The sequence below is a fragment of the Acartia tonsa genome, chromosome 13 (assembly GCF_053477335.1).
Source record: "Acartia tonsa isolate MP-2025a chromosome 13, ASM5347733v1, whole genome shotgun sequence".
NCBI lineage: Eukaryota > Metazoa > Arthropoda > Copepoda > Calanoida > Acartiidae > Acartia > Acartia tonsa.
Window position 1 is genome coordinate 35,217,629 of NC_137272.1, and position 22,371 is coordinate 35,239,999.

Genomic DNA, 22,371 nt, shown 5'->3' on the forward strand with positions numbered 1-22,371 from the left:
TTAATATATTTTAGTATTTAAGTTAACAGTAAATATGACTTTTTCCTTTATTATGATATAACTTTTATTCATTGATATTTATTTGGTTAAAATTAGCACATTAAATCTCTAAATTTGTTTTAGCAGTGCTTGATATACCCTAACGGCGAAGTTATTTCTATAAGTAAAAGTTACCTTCTCGTGCTATCTCTTATATTTCTCAATGAACTATTGGAAACAATTGTCTTTATTTTGCTACATTAAACACCAGTGTTTTTTTTAGCCAACCCTTCCCATTACTTGTAAACATTTACTGACAAAATATGTTAGGTTCAGTTAGTAAGGTAATTATAGGAAAAAAGTAACAAGGATGACAACATCCATCAAGGCGTAGCTCAACAATTTAGGCAACAAACTCTTTGATTGCCTGGAAATCCTAACTGTGTATGGTAATGCATTGCACCTGTTCATGGGCCAAGGTATTCTCACATCTCGAACTATAATTGATGTGACGTGCCTGTATTAGCATTACCATTAAATAAAAACTAGTGTTGGGCCAGATACTTTTTTTGGCCGGATACCGGATACCGAATATCCGGTATCCGGATAGTTTCAATATACGGTATCCGGCCGGATATCTGGCCAACGCTCGATATTCGGCAAATTACCGGATATCCGGCCCGATAACCTGATATCCAGAAGAAAAAAATCAGCCGGATATCCGTTATCCGGATAGTTTCACTATCCGGTAACCGCTCTGATATAAAAAATGGTCGGATATTCGGCCCAACCCTAATAAAAACATGTTATGACTAATATGTTAAAAAATTAGGTTTATTTTTTTATGACCGATAAGCAGACGGACAAAACGATGTATGGAAGCATATGTCATAGGCATCATTAAATTTTAGCTGTCTATCTTCAATAGTTCATTTCCCTCATTGTGGTTCGGACTGACATAAGGACAGACAAAGGGAATTATAGAGTAGTTGCGCTACTGAAAAAATACTTACAGAAAGAATAGCTCAGTCATATCGTTAGTTTCAAAAACTAATTTACGGCTTCAAAATATTAAAATTGGTGCCAAATATTGCTAAATTCCCTAATTTTCATACTGGGGGTTAAACGTGTGAAAGAAAGGGGTTAAATAGGTATTTGATAAATATTGAAATAGCTATACATTTTCATACGGCCAGGATATCGTTGTAAATCACTAATTATCCCTTTCAAAAACTTAGCTAGACCGTTTAATTTTATTGGGCAATTTGAGTTTTTTAAAAAATAGTGGATTTCTCAAATAAAATAGCCTGTTCATATGATCACGGAACCTTCGCATATTACAAAAAAAAATTTCTAGCAAATTTTTTTTTTTGTTGAAATATACATGAAAAAAATAATGGAATTAAATACATGAAAAAAATTTAAATAGATATAAAATTTGTATAATAGATAAGATTTTTAACACTGAAAGGTTTTTTTACTTAATATTTACTTAATATGCACGTCATTATAAAGTATAAACATTGTTTACTGAAGCAAAATGTTGTCCAGATTAAATAGTGATTGTCAAAGAACCACTTTATCTTGTTTGACTTGTAATTTTACAGTTCGTATTTGTAAAGTAATGGCACTGCAGAAAAAAATTTATCTTCAGTTAAAATTTCCCTCCTTTTTATGAGGTTCTTATGATAATACTCCACCCCCCCCCCTCTTTAACAGTTCATCTTAATAAGATAGAGTTTAACTTAAAGTCAAGAAAATAAAACATTATGATAACCTGTTTTACCCCATCCCTTATCCTCTACCCCACTTTTGCTTTCATTACAAAATTCTTCCATCCTAACTTAACAACGCTACTCAATACTGTGGCTCACCAAATTTACACATAAGGTGACGTTAACATGGGAAATACATATAATTAATTATGAAAATAATATATCCAAGTGCGTCTGTCGATAAAAAGAGAAAGACACAATAAATCATTTAGCTCTTTATTTTTAATTTTTTAAGTTTAAAAATATTGTACTCGGCTATTCCTTGGCCGATTTAGGCTTTTAATCATATCCTGGCCGAGACAAATTTAGACCGTTGACTAATCAAAAATCGGTTCAGTTAGAGGGATACCCAACGTCTCAATTTATTGCTACCAAAAGTCTTATAACTACGTTGCAATTATATAAAAACCCGTAAATTGAGTTTAATCAAAGGAGTATACTACATATTTCAATCACGCCCCCATCCCGTGATACAGCGTGGAATTAATTTGTCATCGACCCTTAATAAACGGGTCAACATATGGGAGAGGGAGAGGATTAAGAATCAAATGAGAGATAAAAAACAAGTATGACAACTTCCTTAAAAGCAAAATAGTAGTACAAACAAACATTAACACTTGTATTTTGTCTGTTGTTATAACTGAATAATCAGAATATAAATGTTTAAGTGAAAACTAAATTATAAGTGAATATTATAGAGTTGCTATGCTTTCTAAATTGTACAATAGAACAATACTAACATGCCTAAATTCTAAAAAATCTATCTGTTCCAGATGTACAGACGGACGGACGTGCAACCAACCCCAATTATAGAAAAGAAAATTATGATAAGAGATATCAGTAAAGGACGGAGCGGCCTTGATTATAGAAAAGCTTCGCTTTTAAAAATTAGTCCTTAGAAACACATTCTTACAAAGGTATATCTAACATTGTCTCACATAAAAGTTAATTTTTAAAAGCGAAGCTTTTCTATATTTAGGGTCGGTCCGTCCATACGTCCGTCCGTCACTCCGTACGTCCGTCCGTAACGGATAGCTTTTTTTGTTAATTTAGGCATGTTAGAATTGTCCTATCGATTACAAACTTTGCATGATGATTCCTGCAGTAATTAGGTAAGATTTAGAAAGTGTAACAACTCTATAATCAATTTTGCATCGACTCTTATACATTTATAATCTGATTATTCAATTTTGACACTATACAAGTGTTAATGTCCGTTTGTCCTACCAGTTCAGCGCTTCGCTTTTATGGATGTTGTCATCCTTGTTGTTTCTATAAATGCTCATATTTAAACTTCCTATTGTATAGGATTATGGGGGGTGGGGTGTGTTCACAGGGTTTTTTACCCCCCCCCCCCATATTCAATTGAATATGATTTACTTTACAAGGCATAGGAAAAAAACAAGCCGTTCTTATTTTCTCTGCTCCCTTCCTGAACTACAAATGAATTCTTAAGAGCAACTTTTTTTATAGGGAGGGGGAGGGAGATTAGAATATAGAATTAGTTTTTTTCTTCGGCACCTCGGGGCTAAAAAAACTGGTTTTAATCTTATAATTGTACATTCTATATCCACAGAAAGCCGTTTATAATACAATGAAAGAAATAACTATTATTGTCCATGTTTTACCTTTTACTTTTATTTTGGCAGAAAATAGTAGTAAATCATATTCAATTGGATATGGGGGGGGGGGGCAACTCTGTTTAACTTTAGCCAAATAAAGGAAATCGGAGGGTTTATCAACAAGGATGACAACATCCATAAAAGCGAATCAGTAGTACAAACAAACAATAACACTTGTAGATTGTCAAAACTGAATAATCAGAATATAAATGTATAAGTATAAACAGAATTATAAGTTAATATTATAAAGTTGTTCCACTTTCTTAATCTATCGGTTCTAGATGTACAGACGGACAGACGTGAAACCAACCCCAATTATAGAAAAGCTTTGTTTTTAACAGCAGTAGATATAATTAACACCCCTTCCCATAAATCTTTACAATAGGAACTTGATATGTTTAAATATGAGCAGTTTTAAAAGTTAAAAGAAACAAAATTTAACTTTTCACTTAATTAAGAAGCTTTATTGTTCATTGGTTCAGTGGTTAGTGAGATCCTTAGTTAGAGCATGACCTGGACCTTTCTAGGGAATAGGTAGAAAGCAATCAATTACAAATCTGCAAAATTAATCTTTTTTTTTAAATAGAATCTGTTTGTTTTGTATTGATTCTCTGCTTGTAAAACTTATATAATAAGCTTTTTTTTAAGCGAAGCTTTCTATGATTAGGATCGTTCCGTCCGTTCAGAACAAATAGCTATTTTTTGTTAGCTAAAATTTAAATTGGATAGGGAAATGGGCGGAGATATGTTATATATAGAATCTCTACTTATACTTTTGTCTTTCCAACCCCTTCAGTATTCTCATGCAATAATTTTTGTATGCATTAAAACAGCTATTTTTTTAGAAAAATAAAATATCATTTTGTATGTAATAAAATAAAAAAATCAACATGTTTAAAATAGTTGTACGGACATTCTGGTAACCATTACAGAGTTGTTACGCTTTCTAAATTTTAATTTTAATATGAGCATTTATAAAAGTTATAAAAACAGAATGACAACATCCATGAAAGGGAAGCTCTGAAATAGTAGGACAAACAAACATTAACACCTGTAGAGTGTCAGAACTGAATAACATTATACATTGTTGTTCTAGGAATCTGTATTCCAAAAATCATATCATTCAGATAATTATAATGCATAAAAATTTGATGTTGAAAAACTTGAAAATCAACATGTTTGAAATGGACATACGGACATTCTAATAACGAAAAGAGCTAACTGTTACAGACGTACAGACCGACTCTTAAAATAGAAAAGAAGTTGAGGTTTTGATTTGAGCAAGGGGTCGAACTGGAAACCTTACTTTTAATAAAGCAGAGCTTTTCTATGATTAGAGTCGGTATGTCCGTCAATTACGGTTAGGTATGTCCTTTAAACAGTATTCTGTATTTAACAATTTTACAAAAAAAATGACGTATGATTTTGTCAAAAATAATACAGTTATAAGTCCAATCAAACGAATGAGAAAACGTGATTATAAAAGGTTGGGTACCAGTATAATTTACACTTTACAGTCCATTCAATCCCTACTTGCCTTCCGGGTTTTTAAAAATGGACAAACAATGAAATAATATGAAATATACATGGATATATTGAGAAAGAAAATTTGTAGTTAATTTAGCTTGCTAACATAGAACTCGTTTATTGTTCATTAGTTCATCTAGTAGAAGGGGAGTGGGTAGATTGGGGGGTGGGGGGTATGGTTATTTTAGCCAGCTATGAGTTTCACTTTATCAGAATACATGAAAATATGATGCAGCATCCAAGTAATAATATTTCCGTTGTAGTAGCGCCTCTAAAATGGAATGGACACACACACAAATAATCTATGGTTCATACCCAGGAATCTGAGGGGATTAGAAAATGGACTTTGCATTGATGTACATCACCAAAAATTATAAATAAAAATCTATACAATATAAAACATTGGTTGAAAAGATTGGGCACTACAAGTTCGGACCCTACCAATCACAATTCAATTTTGTTAACCTACGAGTAAAAAAACTTATTAATAAAACTTTGAGAACTTGTGTCATTAATTATCAAATGTCCTTAACAGTGCAGTGGTCCTTTTTTGGGATAGTATCGACTTTAAAATGGATTTATAATTACTTGGACATTACATCAGATTTTTATGTTCTATTAAAAAGTGAACTATTCGGCGGGCTAAAATTTATATCTCCCCCATTCCTCTTCTTTACCCCTTCCCTTCCATCCCGACCAACAAAAGTGAGGGAATATTGCAACCTACATTTTTCTCTTCTTGTAGTCGATATAAACCAATAAAATTGCATGTTGACAAGGATATTGATCAGAGATCTAAATTGATAAGACAATGGCCGATAAATTGATGTACATCGCTAATATTAATACACAAATTTACCCCTTTTTTTACTACAATTACTACAAATACTCTTCTTATATTTATTTAAGTCTCGTTGTAAGTAAAAGATCCCTCCCCTCCCCCTATTATGATGTATGATATATGATGAATGATCATCGGTCAACTTTTGCTAAAAGAGATGGGGGGGGGGGAGGGAGTTAAGTATAGGTCAAATGAAAGTTAAATCCTAAAGGGTATTATTTCCTTCCATCCAAAGTTGCAAGTCAAATATGAATATGAAGGGGGGGGGGGTGAGGAATATTTTTAAGGTTTAATTATATCAACAAGGATCACAACATCCATAAAAGCGAAATGGTAGTACAATCAAACATTAACATAAGCATAAATGTATAAGTATAATCAAAATTATAAGTAAATATTATATAGTTGCAACGCTAACCCACCCAACTCGAACTCTCATTGGTCTGTTTGTTTCGTGTCGTCCGACAGATTTTGCGCTCTCCTTGGTTAGGCTCGGAATTGGTAAAGTTAAAGCTAAGAAGATGTCTTTATTTATATTACTAGTAAGTAGTAAAGAGGAGGGAGGGGACTCGAGTATTATTATTATAAAGTCTCCTGTATTTATTTAAATGTATGATTTATGGGGATTAACCCTCGGAATATGGGGGGGGGGGGGGTGGTGGTAAGTAACTGGTAACATGATATTACGGTCAGCCAAGGTGTTCGTACAGAAATGTTGTAAGAATTATTCTTTAGAAAATTCAAGCTATATTTTAAATTTGAGAACTTAACCCTTAACGGTCGGGGGGGGGGGGGCGTTGAACGCCCCCCCCTCCGGTTTTTTCTATCTCATTTTCTGTGTGTGAAAGATAAAGAGCCCAAACTGCTTGACTTTTTAAGTTTGGGTATGACACATAACTGAGAGTTGGAATTTTTTGAATATCTCCATCCTGGCGGGCACAGGATGCCAGCAAACCTGGCAGGGTCATCCAGGTAAAGATCAAAAATATTTTTTTGACTTAAACAAAGCATTTTATCTTACCAAAATACTAAAATATCCTCTAGTAGTACATCCTCATATTAAATACAGGTGTTTAAGTCAATTTTAGGTTCCAGGTATGATCATGCAGGTCCTGATCCTCCAGGTCTCCAGAAATCTTTAAAAGGCTCCTGTGGCCGCAATTTTTGACTTAGAGACTTCAAATTTTAAACTTAAGCTTTTCTTACATGTCTACATAATGTATTAAAATTTCATAAAGATCCGCCGCCGTTTTCCCGCCGACCGCCGACTGCGGCGGCTGGCAGCTGCCAAGTACAGCTGCGGCCGCTGAAATTTATGTTTTGATATTTCAAACATAAAATTTACATAAAAATAAACATTTTCTGCAAAAAAAAATTTCTTCTAGCTTCAAAAATAAAAAAATTACAGCCGTTTGAAATTTTTAAGTAAAAAAGGACCTAAAAACAAAGGTTGCTAAATAAAAGGGTGAAGGAAGCGAAAATTGACCTTGACTTACTTAAGGTCGAAAATTCATCATAACACAGGGGACTTGCACAAAAATTTTTAGCCCTCTAGCTTTAATAGGAACTGAGATAATAGGGGGGGGCGTTGAACGCCCCCCCCCCCGACTGATTAAGGTGCGGCAAGGGGCCCGACTGTAAAGGGTTAAGTAACTGATATAGATATTATATTAATTATTATAAAAAAAAATTTTGTTTGGTATATTAGATAAATAAATAGCTATTTCTGATCATTGATACATCAAAGTCAAGCAATATTTTGAAAAATTAAGTATCACATATAGATATTATAAAAAAACCTTTGGTTGGTATATTAGCTACTTCTGAATCTGATGCATCATTGTAACCCCCCCCCCCCCACGCCAGAATTCATTAACAATATATATGCACCTGTTTCTCTACTTTGTGTGTGACTCACGTATAAGATATTTTAAGAAATATGATTGGGGGGGGGGGGGGGGGGTTACATAACATTTTTAAAAAATAATACATAATCAATAAATCTACAAAATCCTATTTCTTTATTTGAACTGACAAACACAACAGAACATAAAGTAACTGGAAAAGTCAAAAGATAAATTAGCAATAACAACTTTGGAGACTTTTTTTCTTTAATTGTGATTGGTTGGTTTATTAAGCATGAAATGCTGCCAAAATGGAAATAAAAAAACAAGCGAAATTAGCAATAAGAACTAAGATTAACTATCTTGATAATCTGGCTACGAGATTGCGTGATGCTATAAAAAAAAACTATTCACCAAACCTCTATTATTCAAAGTCATAAAATTCTAGTGAGGTCATAAACCTTCTTCGTATGTTAATATTTTCCGGAATTTTTATGATTTTCTGACAATGTTTGACCGTAAAGATATGTGAACATATGTAGTATTTTACAAATACATCCCAAATCTAGCATAAGTTGACCCCTTCTCTCCGTATGAAAATGTTAACAGAGGTGTGAAGTCTCAATTTCCGGTCGTTTGAATATATCGGGGAATTTGTATATTTTTAGGGTTATTTTAGTATTTTGAAAATATTGAAAACAGTAACATTTCTCTACGAAATCACCCATCGTTTACGATTTTGAGTATGTTTTGAAAAATACTATAAACTAAAACTATCATTGGAATAGCTTTAGTTAAAAAAAAACATAAAATATAGATATAGATATAACGTCTTTGTACTTTAATTCAAGGGTATTAAAACTTGAAACTAGAAATATTTAATTTTGTAAATTGAAAAGAAAGATTTAAAAATATGTTAAAGCTTCTTGAATGAATATGGATTAAAAACTTTGGATCACGTGCAGTAAAATGTTCCCAAAGTTTTTCAGCCAAGGAATATAAAAACGTTATAATGCAACTTCGGGGACTAGTGTAATAAACAGCCTTTGTCCCCTTTCTCTCTCTGTCTTATGTTAAGCCGTATGGCAGCTCGCAGCCTTTAATGTTTATAGCTTTCGGGAGATATCGATCCCTAGAACATTTTACCGTGAACTTCACCTGATCCAAAACTTTAAAACTCTTTTCTTTCTTAATAATTCCTCTTTCCACATAACCTATTAGTTTCCCCCATCTAAAACATTTAAGTTTTTATCTACAAATCTTTTTATCTATCTATATGTGGTTGTTTTATTTGCTACTAGAGGATGCGCCCCTGGCTTCTGAGGGGCTTTGTATTTAAAGGTAAAGAGATGGCCCAAAAAATAGCCTGAAACCATGAAATATTGAATTTTAATATGAAATAGTCTAAACCACCCCAGGAATGATTTGAAGAAAAATAGCCTAAAACCATAAAGACTTGAATCTCAAAATAGAATAGCCTAAACTATCCCTGTAACTATGTGAAGCTTTCTAAAAATGGACAACTCAATCGGTTCAATGGTTATAGGTATCTTAAGCTACAGACAAAAAACCTTACCTTATATTTCAAATTTATACAATATAATAAGGAACTGTGCCCCTTGCCTCTAAGTATTTTTTTTAATTTTTAAGGTAAAAATCTGCCAGAGCATTAAAAAATCTTTCTTCATAGATAGCCAAACAAAAATAAGTAATTTTCTTAAAACTTAATTTTCTTTATCATATAACAAATATTATTCTTTTTTTTAAATTTAATTTATTTATAATCTATCTATTTTGTAACATTTTTTGTAAACCTGTTTTACCCCAAGCATTAACCTTTTGTTTCCATCTCTTAAGTGGTGGGAAATTACAATGTGTTTCATACTCAGAGCACTAATACACCACACAGCTAGACTCACAATACCTATCTGAAATTATAATATGTTTCATACTCAGAGTACTAATACACTACACAGCTAGACTCACAATACCTATCTGAAATTATGCAGTAGCTTTAGTCCAGTTTATGTAAAATCTCGCACTTTCTATCTGATTGGAACAAAGTAATAGAAGTCTGTATGTCTGAATCTATGATGTAGTTATAGACTCATATGAATTTTAAAACAGCTATAGACCAACCAAATTTTTTATGTAGTCTTTTATTGTGATCAGAAACAGATAAAAATATTAATTGGCACCGCCAACCACTGTTTTACCGCCGTAACCGCCGAAAATGGCGATTTCTGTTATTTGCCATTTTTCAGCGATAGTCAGAAAAAGTCATTTTTGTTATAAAAAATAAAAGTTTCACCTAAATTTGGTGATCCTAGCTTTAAAATTGGCCGCTCTTCAGCTGTTTTAATATTTAGTGGCTGGCTGCTAAAAAGCGGCTAAGGAGCGGTCTGACCACTATCACTAGAAAAAGTAACTTTCTCTAAATATGCACATGAACCACTAAAAAAAAAATTATGTATCTAACTGTAACAGGAGCCGAGATAAAGGGGGGGTCAATTTAGCCCCCCCCCCCCCTAATCTATTAAGGTGGGAATTAGGGCCCGATCTGTAAGGGTTAATGCTTTTCTAACAAACAGAACAATAGTACATGTAATTAAGTATATTGTAAATTTTAGAATATTGTCCCTAAAACTTTGCCTTATATCTTGAATAGCAGCTGAGAAAAACACTAAATTCTGAATAAACAGTTAGACATTCTTTTGAATAATAAAGTAGCTTTGCTACTAACAAATAAATAAACAGTTAGACATTCTTTTAGAATAATAAAGTAGCTTTGCTACTAACAAATAAATAAACAGTTAGACATTCTTTTAGAATAATAAAGTAGCTTTGCTACTAACAAATAAATAACTCAACCATTTAAAAATATAGGTTTTGTGAGTCTTTGTGGCGTAAGATAATGAAACTCTTTCCATCTTTCTTTTAAAGATAATATGACAAAAGAATAGAATAGATGGGGGAGGGTGTTATATAAGGTGCTGTATATTAATGGATATAGAATACATGGATAGTGTAAGAGATTCTCGCATACACTGTTAACACGGCACTTCCAGCTGGCTAATATAAGTATACCCCCAATCCACTCCCCACCTAATGGATAAATGAACTGACCAATAGATTTGGTCGATTTTAGCAAACTAAATTGACGACAAATTTCCCATGTCAATATATCCATGTATATTATATCCATTGGTGTATATTATGGATATTATATTAATAGTTTGGTATAAAAGATCAGTAATGGAACTAATATTGTTAATAATAGTATACACTAGATAGATTGTTGTTTAAACAAGGAAAACAACATCCATAAAGGCGAAGCTCTTAAATCAGACGGAATTAAAAATCTTCTGCCTTCTAGACTAAAAATATTTGATACTTTTTTATAATAGGACCATCGGCTACGCCCCCCTAGAGGCCTTTTTGCGGAGGGGGAGGGGGTTAGTGGACCCGACCCCTATTTTGATTTTAGTTTTTGAAAAAAAAGTAAAAATAAAATTTTTTTCTATTTTTTCAATAGGTCTTTGGAGGGTGCCACCACCCTCCAAGCCCACACTGTCAAGTAGAATCAAATCAGTTCAGCGCTTAGCGAAACCCTTCGGTGTATGCTTAAAGACTCACAGGCACCCTGATACTTTTGTAAATAGTTATATAGAGGTGGTCACAAATATAACTGTTATCGAATGCTATTTTAGATTGTAAAGTCAAATTGCCTAAAATTAAAAGTATTGAAAATAGTCTGATTATTATTAATTTTATTTAACATAAAATAAAAAGGAAAATACTGAAATATGATTAAAGTCCCTCAACAGTTATGACGTCATACAGTAATTGACCAAATTGGTAAAATTTGTGCTGGCCTCTCATTGGTAATTTTATCGAATGACGTCATAATCTGTTGAGGGACTTATTGTTACATAATTAATCTTCAGTTAAATATTTATAGCTTTGTCCCTGGCCTCTAGGTGCTTTGTTTTAAGAAAGGAAGAAGGTTTCCGCTCCTTACTTTCAAAATCTTTATTTCTTTTTTTTTAGGGGGGGGGGTGGCAGGGGGGATATAAAATCTATTTAAACTGATTTTTTCACCAGGGGCTATTAAAAGTAACCTCCCTTAAACTTGCTAAAAATCTTCGTCTTCCTTAGACTAATAACCATGTCGGTCCATTGGTTAATGAGCTACAGACACATAGACATCACATGTTACTTTTATATAAAAATAAAATTTTCAACCAAATTCAAAGTGAAATGAAATAAAGTTGGTTACTTTCTTAACCAAATCTGAAAACCTGAAATCTATCTTAATTTTCTCAAAGCTTTAAAACTTATTCCGGTTTTTGCTATTAGAGTTGTTGTAGAACTTCAGCAGTAGTTTTTGCACGAACAAGGATGACAACATCCATAAAACCATACCTCTGAAATCAAACGGTAGAACAAACGAATATTAACACTTGGAGAATGTCAAAACTGAATAAGCAGGACATTTTTTACAGTTAAAACCAAAATTGTTGCAAAATTGCTTAAATACAGGATTCTGTTAAACATACTTACATTTGTAGTTTTTTAGCCGCTTTACATAATTTTAAAAATTTCCACAAATATTTGGTGTAGTTTTAAAACGTTTTTAAACCTCGGCTAGGTCAAAATTGAAGAAGAAAAATACATTTTAGCACATCAACTCTATTTTTATTTACTCTAATGTTTAACTTAGTTATAAGATTTTGTTAAAGTTTCGAGAACTAAATTCATTAGCTTTTAATTCTTTTTGCGGTTTAGGATATTTCTTTTGGGTAAAATTTAATCATACATTAAACTAAATTGTTGCGAAGCTACTCTTTAAATGTTTGTGTCTACCTGTCCTTCTGTCTATTGGTAATAAAAGTTATCTGATTTATAACAAGGATGACAACATCCATAAAAGCGAAGCACTGAAACGGTAGGACAAACGGACATTAACACTTGTATAGTATCTGAACTGAATAATCAGAATTTGAAAGTATAAGAGTCGAAGCAAAATTGTAAGTAAATTTGTTGAAAAACTGCTTGAAGCAGGATAATGTTTATGGACATACTTACATTTTTGGACTTGATTATAGAGTTGCTTCGCTTATAATATTGTTCTTTTTGTCCCAGGAATCAATATACCAAAAATCAGATCAAACGGATAATTAGAACACTTGAAAATTTGTTGTTAAGAAAGTAGAAAATTCAATATGTTTAAAATGGACGTACGGACATTCTGGTAATGATTATAGAGTTGCTACGCTTTTTAAATCGTACCTAACTACTACAGGAATCATCATGCAAAGTTTGAAATCGATAGGACAGTTCTAACATGCTTAAATTAACGAATAAAAGCTATCTATCTCGGACGGACGTACGGACAGACGTACGGACGGACGGACGGACCGACCCTAATTATAGAAAAGCTTCGCTTTTAATAAGAATCAACCTCCCAATAAAAGAAAAAAATCCTTTGAAGATAACAAGTATGGCAACTGTGCAACGTGTAGTGGAACCTTTCTTAATTTTTCTCCTCCCACTAGGAAAAAGCCCCTAGAGACTGGGGCGAAGTATTTTCTAATGGACTCTCACTTTTTTCCATTGTTTAACTTTTCTCGATTTCTCTTTTTCCTTTGATTTCAAACAACTTCGCTACTTTTCGTTCTTGTATAAATCGATGTAATATTATTACTTGAATATTGCACCAGATTTTCATGTACTTTAAAAGTGGTGCTCACTCCAAGCTTGCTAAAATAACTATACACTTCATACAACACCTTTACCCCATTACCTCCTCTCTTACTGGATGAACGACCTGACCAATAGATAAGGTTCACATTGGCAATCTAAATTGAGAACAAATTTTCCCCTTTCAATATCCTCGTATTATACAATATACATATCCATTTGAATAATACATACGTAAAATTTAGTTCTTTGATTTTTCAGTAGAATTGCGAAGCATCTATAAAACATTCTTTTTTCTTGAGTGAAGACGCATTTTTAGTATCGAATTTGATTTATACTTTATCAGCGGCTTCGCCCCTATCTTCTTGGCGCTTTACCCTATGAGGTTATTGGAAGTCACCCTCCTAGATACAATTTTTCTGAAAGCTATAAAGATATTTTCAAAAAATTATTTTTGGTGAAATTACTATGTGGCAAAATTAAACCCAGGACGAACAGACGGACAGACTTCATTCTACTTTATATTATAGATAAAGAGAAACTTATTATTTTATTTTGTTTTAACGTTCAAATCTTGCAGAGAAAGAAAAAGAAAGAAGGGGAGAGAGAGAGAGGGAGAGAGAGAGAGAGAGAGAGAGAGAGAGAGAGAGAGAGAGAGAGAGAGAGAGAGAGAGAGAGAGAGAAAGAGAGAGAGAGAGAGAGAGAGAAAGAGAGAAGGGGGGGAGAGAGGGAGAAAGAAAGTCAGACACGATAACTTAAAGAGTAGACTCGCTACTAAAAAACTTGCCATTACAATGTACGCTTTATTATCTTGTTTGGAGTAAAAACTGATTCGTTTTGTATTTGCAGGGATCTAAAGAGATAAGACAATGGCCGATGATATAAGGTCCCCAATGGTTATACACAAAATAATTACTAATGTAGATTACAATCAGTGGTTGAAATGTTTGGACACTCAAATCAATAACCCAACCTTTTAAACTAAAGTCCTAAAAGTTAATGAACCAACGAATAAGGAAGCGTTAATATAAAACTTTGTGGACTAGTGTAATAAACATCCCAATGTCCTCTTCTTCCTTGTGTATTCGTCAGTGTGTGTGTGTGTGTGTGTGTGTGTGTGTGTGTGTGTGTGTGTGAATGTATTATTTGCTGTAGCCCGCATGTATCCAATTATAAAATGTTGGATCAGTCAAGAATTTATACCTCCCTATACAAAATTTATAAAATACATTATTCTATTCAATTCTATTCCATACACGTCTCCAAAGGCCTCTAGAGGCACTCTTTAGGGGGGGGGGGAAGGAATACCCCAATTTTCAATTTTGGTTTTAAAAAGAAAAAATTGGGGTCGAGTAATTTTTTCTAAGGGCGATTTTCCTTAGGGGGGTGGTACTTTTTTCAAAAATAGTTATGAACCCTCCAGGATCTATTATAGTAAATTAAAACCATATAGGTTCAACGGTTAGCGGGATTCTTACGAACACACAAAAAGACAGACGGATATCCTGTTATTTACCTATCTGGTTTATTTATTTTAATAGCCAAGCTACTCTATAATTATCTGTATGTCAGCTATGTTGGAGGGAAAGGTGATTTATAAGGCTGCTATCAAAGAAAGAAAAGACGGCTGATTTTTCATGATTGCATCAAATTGATTTATGTTGAAAAGATTTTATTTGCACGGTTTCTATTACAGATAGATGTTGTCATCCTTGTAGTACTTGTACACATATGTAATTGTATATCTTTATTAAAATATTCTTTTAACTATACAAAAATTTCTTTTAAAATTTTGTTGAGTAAAATTTGTTAAATTTATTTATATATTTTAAAATAAGTTTAAATCAAATTATTAGTCTGTATTTTTGTATTTTAATATCAAATTCTCATTTGGGAGGCTCTAACTCTATGGTACCCTATCACTACGGGTTACTGTCCCTGTGGGGGCTATTCTAACCTTTACTCAACGTCTCGAAACCTAAACTAAGCACCAAAAATAAGTTTTTGTCTTCAAAAAGTTCGTTTGTGGTCGAGATGCAATGTGAGGTGGAAACCAACATTTGTTCTGCTTTGCTTTTATGGAAGTTGTCATCCTTGTTTGATTGTGTATATCTAATCTATTCAGCTTTATATTTATGGACGTTGTCATCTTTGTTTGATTGTGTCTATCTAATCTATTCAGCTTTATATTTATGGACGTTGTCATCCTTGTTTGATTGTGTCCTTCACGCCTGTATTGTTTTAGAACCAAAGGATTAAGCAGAATAAATAATATAGGATAATGGATAAATAGAATATGTGGATATTGTGAGAGATTCTCGCATACCCTAAAAATTGTTTCTAGCAGCTGGTAAATATTACGGTACGCCCCATCGCAAGCCTTACAACTTTACCCCATCCTCTCCCCGGACCGTGGAGGAACGTATTGACCAAAATCTGAGGAAAATAAAAGCACCTAAAATTCTCCTAATACATTATCCACGTATTGTATATCCATTGTTGATAGGATTAAGCTTTCAAGCTTATACATATACATATAGGAAAGTCCAGATGTAATATAGATAGATAGATTATTAGATAGATAGATATAAAGATAAATTAGATAGATAGATAGAGACCTTTAAAGAAAAAACTTACCAATTGATTTTATTTTTACGTTCAAATCTTGCAGCGAAAGAAGGAGAAAAAAAGAGAGATGGAGAGAGAGAGAGAGAGAGAGAGTAAGAGAGAGAGAGAGAGAGAGAGAGAGAGAGAGAGAGAGAGAGAGAGAGAGAGAGAGAGAGAGAGAGAGAGAGATATATATAGATAGACAGATATATACATACGGTAAAATTTATGATTTAGTGACGTGTTGAAATTACTTTGTGTGACTTACGAACAGATGAATTCCAGTAGCTACGTTACTATAAAAGAGGTAAAAATTAAGATAGAGAAAGATATTAAGATCGAAAAAGCGATAAAATTAGAAGGGCAAGGAGATTAGGAGGATCTGGTTTGTGTGTGTATGTGTGTGATTGTGTGTGTGTGTGTGTATGTGTGTGTGTGTATGTGTGTGCGTGTGTGTGTGTATGTGTGTGTGTGTATATGTGTGTGTGTGCGTGTATGTGTGTGAGTGTCTGTGTAATACTAAAATGATATAGTGCCGAAGAGAGTAGTAGGGTACAGGGATCTTAAGGGATAAGACAATGAGGGAGGAATTTATGTACATTCCCAATAGGGGTTAGCAAAATTACCCCTTTTGTAGCTATTGGTTGAAATGATTGAACAATACTATTTTGAACTACTTATCACAATTCTATAAAAGTACACAAATATGGCAATATTAATATAAAACTTTGGGTACCAGTGTAATCTCACAAGGCCAATGTCCTCTCCCTCCCTGAGTAGGGAGAAGCTTATTGGGGAAATTAACACAAAATAATTTACCATCTTACATAATGGGGGGGGGGGGGGGGGGAAGGTTGCTGAAAATAAAGGGGAATATAAAAGAGAATGGAAGGGGGGTGGGGGGGATGGGGGGAATTAGTTAACCATTGGAGCAATAAAAGGTGAGAAAATGTCAGTTGTTTAATACAGAATAAAGTTACACCCCCCCCCCCCCCTCCTCTTTCAATCAACAATTCTATTCTATACTGTTTTAGCAGTATAATTAGCTGAAAGGGGAAGTTTTTAGTCTATTTTAACCAAATAATTAGATTTTTAATTTAAAATTGTTGAACTCTAATAATATTAACTAGAGTTGCGCCCTTATCATCTAGGGGAGGGAGCTATTAAAATAGCTTAAAACCATCCCATGTCTTGAATCAAAAGATAAAAAGCCTAAAACCATACCAAAACCTATGTAAAGCTTCTCTAAAAGGGAGAACTCAATCGGTTAGAAAGATGAACAGACAAAAAGGTAACTTATAATCAATATGATAGACATAGACAATACTATTCTTGTATTTGCTAAAGCTTTAGCTAAACTAAAGTGTTTCAGAAATAACCTCAATCAAATCAAACGCTATGCTAAAATCAAAGTAACCTTAAATTGCGTTTTCATTATAGATTACATTAGAAAAAAGGATGACAACATCAATAAAAGCGAAACTCTGTAATGGAAGGACAAACGAACATACTTGTAGAGTGTCAGGACTGAATAAACTTAATATTAATGCATAAGGCTTTACCAAATTGTAAGTAAACTTGTTCAAAACGGATTAAATACATGATACTGTTTTAGGATATAATGACGTTTTACGGACTTGGTTATACCTTATAAAATTAAACCTTATTTTGATAGGAATCAGTATTTTAAAAAATCAGATTATAGTGTTGCTGCGCTTTCTAAGTCGTACCTAACTGTTATAGAAATCAGCATGCATCGTTTGAAATCGATAGGACAATTCTAAAATGCCTAAATTGAAAAAAAAGCTAACCGCAACTGACGTACGGACGGTTCGACTCTAATTATATAAAAGCTTTGCTTTTAAAAGATTGATTACTGAAACCTTTGCAGCATGGGTATATTTCTATATCGCTCCTTTACAGTAAAGATTTTAGTGAAAGATAAAAGACTGCTAGAGAGAGTTGAACTAATTTCTAACATAGTAACAAACTAACCAGCACTAACAAATACACAAAACTTTACAGGGTTGTGACGAAAATCCGAAAAAAAAGGGAAAAGATTAGTAAAGGATGCAAACATCTTTGCCCCAAGAGGTAATTAAAAAAATTAAGTATCTCAGGAGATGCCACCACTAATTTCAAATAATTAAATAATTTTTTTTTTTAAAGTACCTCTGGAGATGCAACTATTAATTTCAGTTAAAAAAAATTTAATTTAATTTTTTTGGAGGTTTTTGCTGCCCCACCCTCCCAAGATAGCCTAAAACCACCACAGGACCAGTAGGTATGTTCCCTGAAGAGTAGAATCCGATAGGTTTAGTAGTTACTGAGATCTTAAGGGACAGACAGACGGACGGACAGATATCAAGCTACTTTGTATTGTAGATAATCAGAAAATAGATAGATTGATAGTGGGAAAAAATCGTAAACAATGACGGACGTACGTACGTACAAACATAATTATGGAGTAGCTGCGTCGCTTTTAAAATATCTGTGACATCCCTCGTATTTATTCTGTGTATATTATATCCACATTTAGACACTTAATTTTCAACAGATGTTATACAAATAGATCCATTTCAACATTTGGTGTGCCTTCACATCCCCAGAGTGTTTTATATTATTAATGTGACACAATAATAACATCCATCCATAAGAAGCCAAGCTAAAAAAAATCATAAATATCATGGATGGGAAAAATGACAATGAGATTTAAAGAGAATTTGTCAAGGCAAGACTAGGTTTACAAACTTTTTTCACATATTTTGTTTTTAATAATATTTTTATTTTGAAGCAAATTACATACTGGATGTTCATTGGTATAGTGAATCTTCCAAAAAAATTCAACCATCTATCTTGAATAGAAACTAAGACAGTCAAAGTGAATTATAGAGTAGCTTCTCTACTAAAAAAGGTTTTTTTATCAAAAAAGTTAAGAAGGAATAAGAAAGTTATTAGTGGTGATAATAATATGCAGATGGTAACATGTGCGTAAATGAAAGCACACCCAACCATTATATGCACAAACAAACTACATACCTTCCTATAAAGCTCTCATTTTTTTATACAGTAGCCAATATTAATTTCTAACTCAGGGACGTCCAAGCTTTTTATTGTGAGTGGGGAAAATTAAGGGTTTGAGGTAGGGGGGTAAAAATAAATCTTTTTAAATTTGAGGTGTTTCTAGTTTTTCTAATTTTGGACGTCTATGATCTGGCTGTAAAATAGTAAATATAGAATAGAAAAAAATGCATTTTTTTTTCTTGTATTTCCCCCTTGAGACGGATAGACCAAGTGAATAATGTAAATCCTATAAAAGACGTTTATAGTATAGAAACTATATAAGAATATGCAATTTGCTATTTTTATACATTTGCTCTCTGCATTTTTAAAGAAACACTCATATAAACACACACACACACACACATATTTTTACACCTAAACACTTAATCAATCAAAGAACTTTTTATGGGGAAAAAAAGATTAAGTTCTTTGGTATATAAAAATCTTGCCCCAAGAAAAACGTGAATTCATCATTTAAACTTACCAAGAATACTGTTTCAGTCCCCTTATATTAATATTGTGTAGAGGGGGGGGGGGGGGAGTTAAATTTTTATGTGTGTTATCGTTTTAACTTAGGCTATGTTAGGGAAGCTTTTCTATAATTAGGGTCGGTCCGTCCGTACGTCCGTCCGAGATAGATAGCTTTAATTCGTTAATTTAGGCATGTTAGAATTGTCCTATCGATTTCAAACTTTGCATGATGATTCCTGTAGTAGTTGGGTACGATTTAGAAAGCGTAGCAACTCTATAATCATTACCAGAATGTCCGTACGTCCATTTAAACATTTTGATTTTTCTACTTTTTTAACAACAAATTTTCAAGTGTTCTAATTATCCGTTTGATCTGATTTTTGGTATATTGACTCCTGGGACAACAAAGAAATATATTATAAGCGAAGCAACTTTATAATCAAGTCCTAAAAATGTTAGTATGTCCATAAACATTAACCTGTATCAAGCGGTTTTTCAACAAATCTACTTATAATTTGCTTCGACTCTTATACATTTATATTCTGCTTATTCAGTTCTGACAAAATACAAGTGATAATGTCCGTTTGTCTTACCGTTTCAGTGCTTCGCTTTTATGGATGTTGTCATCCTTGTTAATTTATAAATTCTGACAGTTCTGTGCTAGATATACACTTTGAGGAAAGGAACTAAATTTTTTTTTACAATCGCATATACTCTTTAAAATGGGTATGTTTGTTTGTCCTAATTCCGTTATGTAATTTGTTCCAGAAATCTACGAATATTGAACACATTTTCCTTGCTTATAGTCGAATTATAGAATTCTTTTTTACAATTAATCTATCTCATCAATTTTAAAACATACTAGAGGCTCAATGGTAGTGAGAATCTGTACAAAAATATCTATTTAGAATAGCAGCAGATAAACTCTTTTTGCCCCCACGAACTAACTGACTGACGGACAGACAGACAGACAGAGTAAATTATAGAATAGTATCTACTAAAAAAAATAGCTTAGTATTTTGATTATTGATTTTTTATTTCTAAAAATTGACATAGATACAATATTAAAATTATATCAATTTACAATAGTTATAATATAATTATTATTTTATTATTAATTTTTGACACTTAAAATTGTATAGATATGCAACTGAGATTCATCACACTTAATTTTTATTCATTTTTGATTTTAGGTTTTTATTACGCAAAAAAAATGTTGTAATAAGATAAAAGCTTAAGCGATTGTTTATTTTTTTTTTTAGACTTAAAGGATATTTTTTTTAGGGGGGGGGGGGTGGCGGGGAGTTGACTTTTAAGCAAAAAATCTTTCAAGGCATAAGGCAAAAAAAAATGGTTTAAGAATGTTAATAATTAGGAATAAGAATCATGCTCAAGATTTAGATTTTAGTTTTTACTCAAAATAATCAACGACAATCGATCCGAGGATCATTTTACCGTAAATTGCACCTGATACATAAAACCTACTTTTTCGTCATTTATAATAAATTCTGGAAGTCCATTGCTTAAACAAATAAATCACACAAATAAGTTTCAATTAATTAGTATATATTTTAGAGAGAGAGGGGACAATGGGCGGTTTATTACACTAGTCCCCAAAGTTTTATAATAACCTTTTCTTTTCGTTAGCTTAACAACTTTAATCTACAGAAGGGGTAATTTTGTGTTTCATTATTAGGGATGTAAATCAATTTATCGGCCATTGTCTTATCCATTTAGATTCCTGGGATATTTTACTTTCAATAATTGTTATTACAAAATCTTGTAGTTTTAAGTAATGGATGTGATCACATGGTTCAGAGGCGGGCAGAAGAGGGGTGTTTCAAACCCCCTGGCAAATTTAAGGAGGCGTATAACTCCTCTAGGTGCCCAACCCTTAACAACCCTTTTTGCCAAGGTCTTCACATTCTGTTACACCCCCCCCCCCCAAGAAGGGAAAAAAGTTACACCCCCCTTAAATTCAATAAAAAAAATTGCGCACCCCAAAAGTTTACTTATGTGTTTGTTAGAAAGAAGTACCTATTTTGTTATAATTATACATATGTATTTCAGCTATCCTATTATATAAAGTAGTAAGCTTTTATGTCTGTAACGAAGGATCTTGCTAACCGCTGAACCGCGATTTCTCCTTTACATCGAAACTTCTCACAACAACAAATTACCCTCCCCCCCCCCAAAAAAAAAACCCCACATTTTTTGGCTTTTCATTTTTAAAACACAATTGAAAACGAAGGGAGGGGGGTACATTTTTCCTCATCCCACTTTAAGTGCCCCTGGAGGCATAGGCGTCCAAGGGGGGGGGTAATGGGCCATTTGGCACCCCCAAACGATTTTGGGGGTGCCGTAGGCACCCCCAAAATTTTGTGAACAATACCCCCCCCAAAAAAAAATTACCCCTACCTTGGGGGTGCCGTAGGCACCCCCAACGATTTTGGGGGGGGTATTTACCCCCCCCAAACCATTTTGGGGGGGGTAATTACCCCCCCCAAAATAAATGTTCTTTAAAAAAAAATTTTTGGGGGGGGTATTTACCCCCCCCAAATTGAATGTTCTTAAAAAAAAAATTTTACTGTCCAACCAGTTAAAACAGTTCTTAACCATGACAAAAAATTTAATAGTTTGATCATGTTTTATTTGCTTGGGCCTTTATAAGGGCTAAAACCATCCCGGGGATCTATGATGTAATTGTAAAGCACTGAAGATTCCATAAAATAGATACCTAACTAAATTAAATATTTCATTAAATAATGAAAAAGAATTTCTATAGGCGATTTCTTTTGGGAGGATGTCAGGGTGTCTCAAAACTAGTTATAAAACTTACCAGGACCTATAAGACGCTTCACTTTAAAGTAAAATCATATTGGTTCATTGGTTAGTGAGTTAATTATTGTATTTTTATGTTCTAAAGAATGAGATACTAC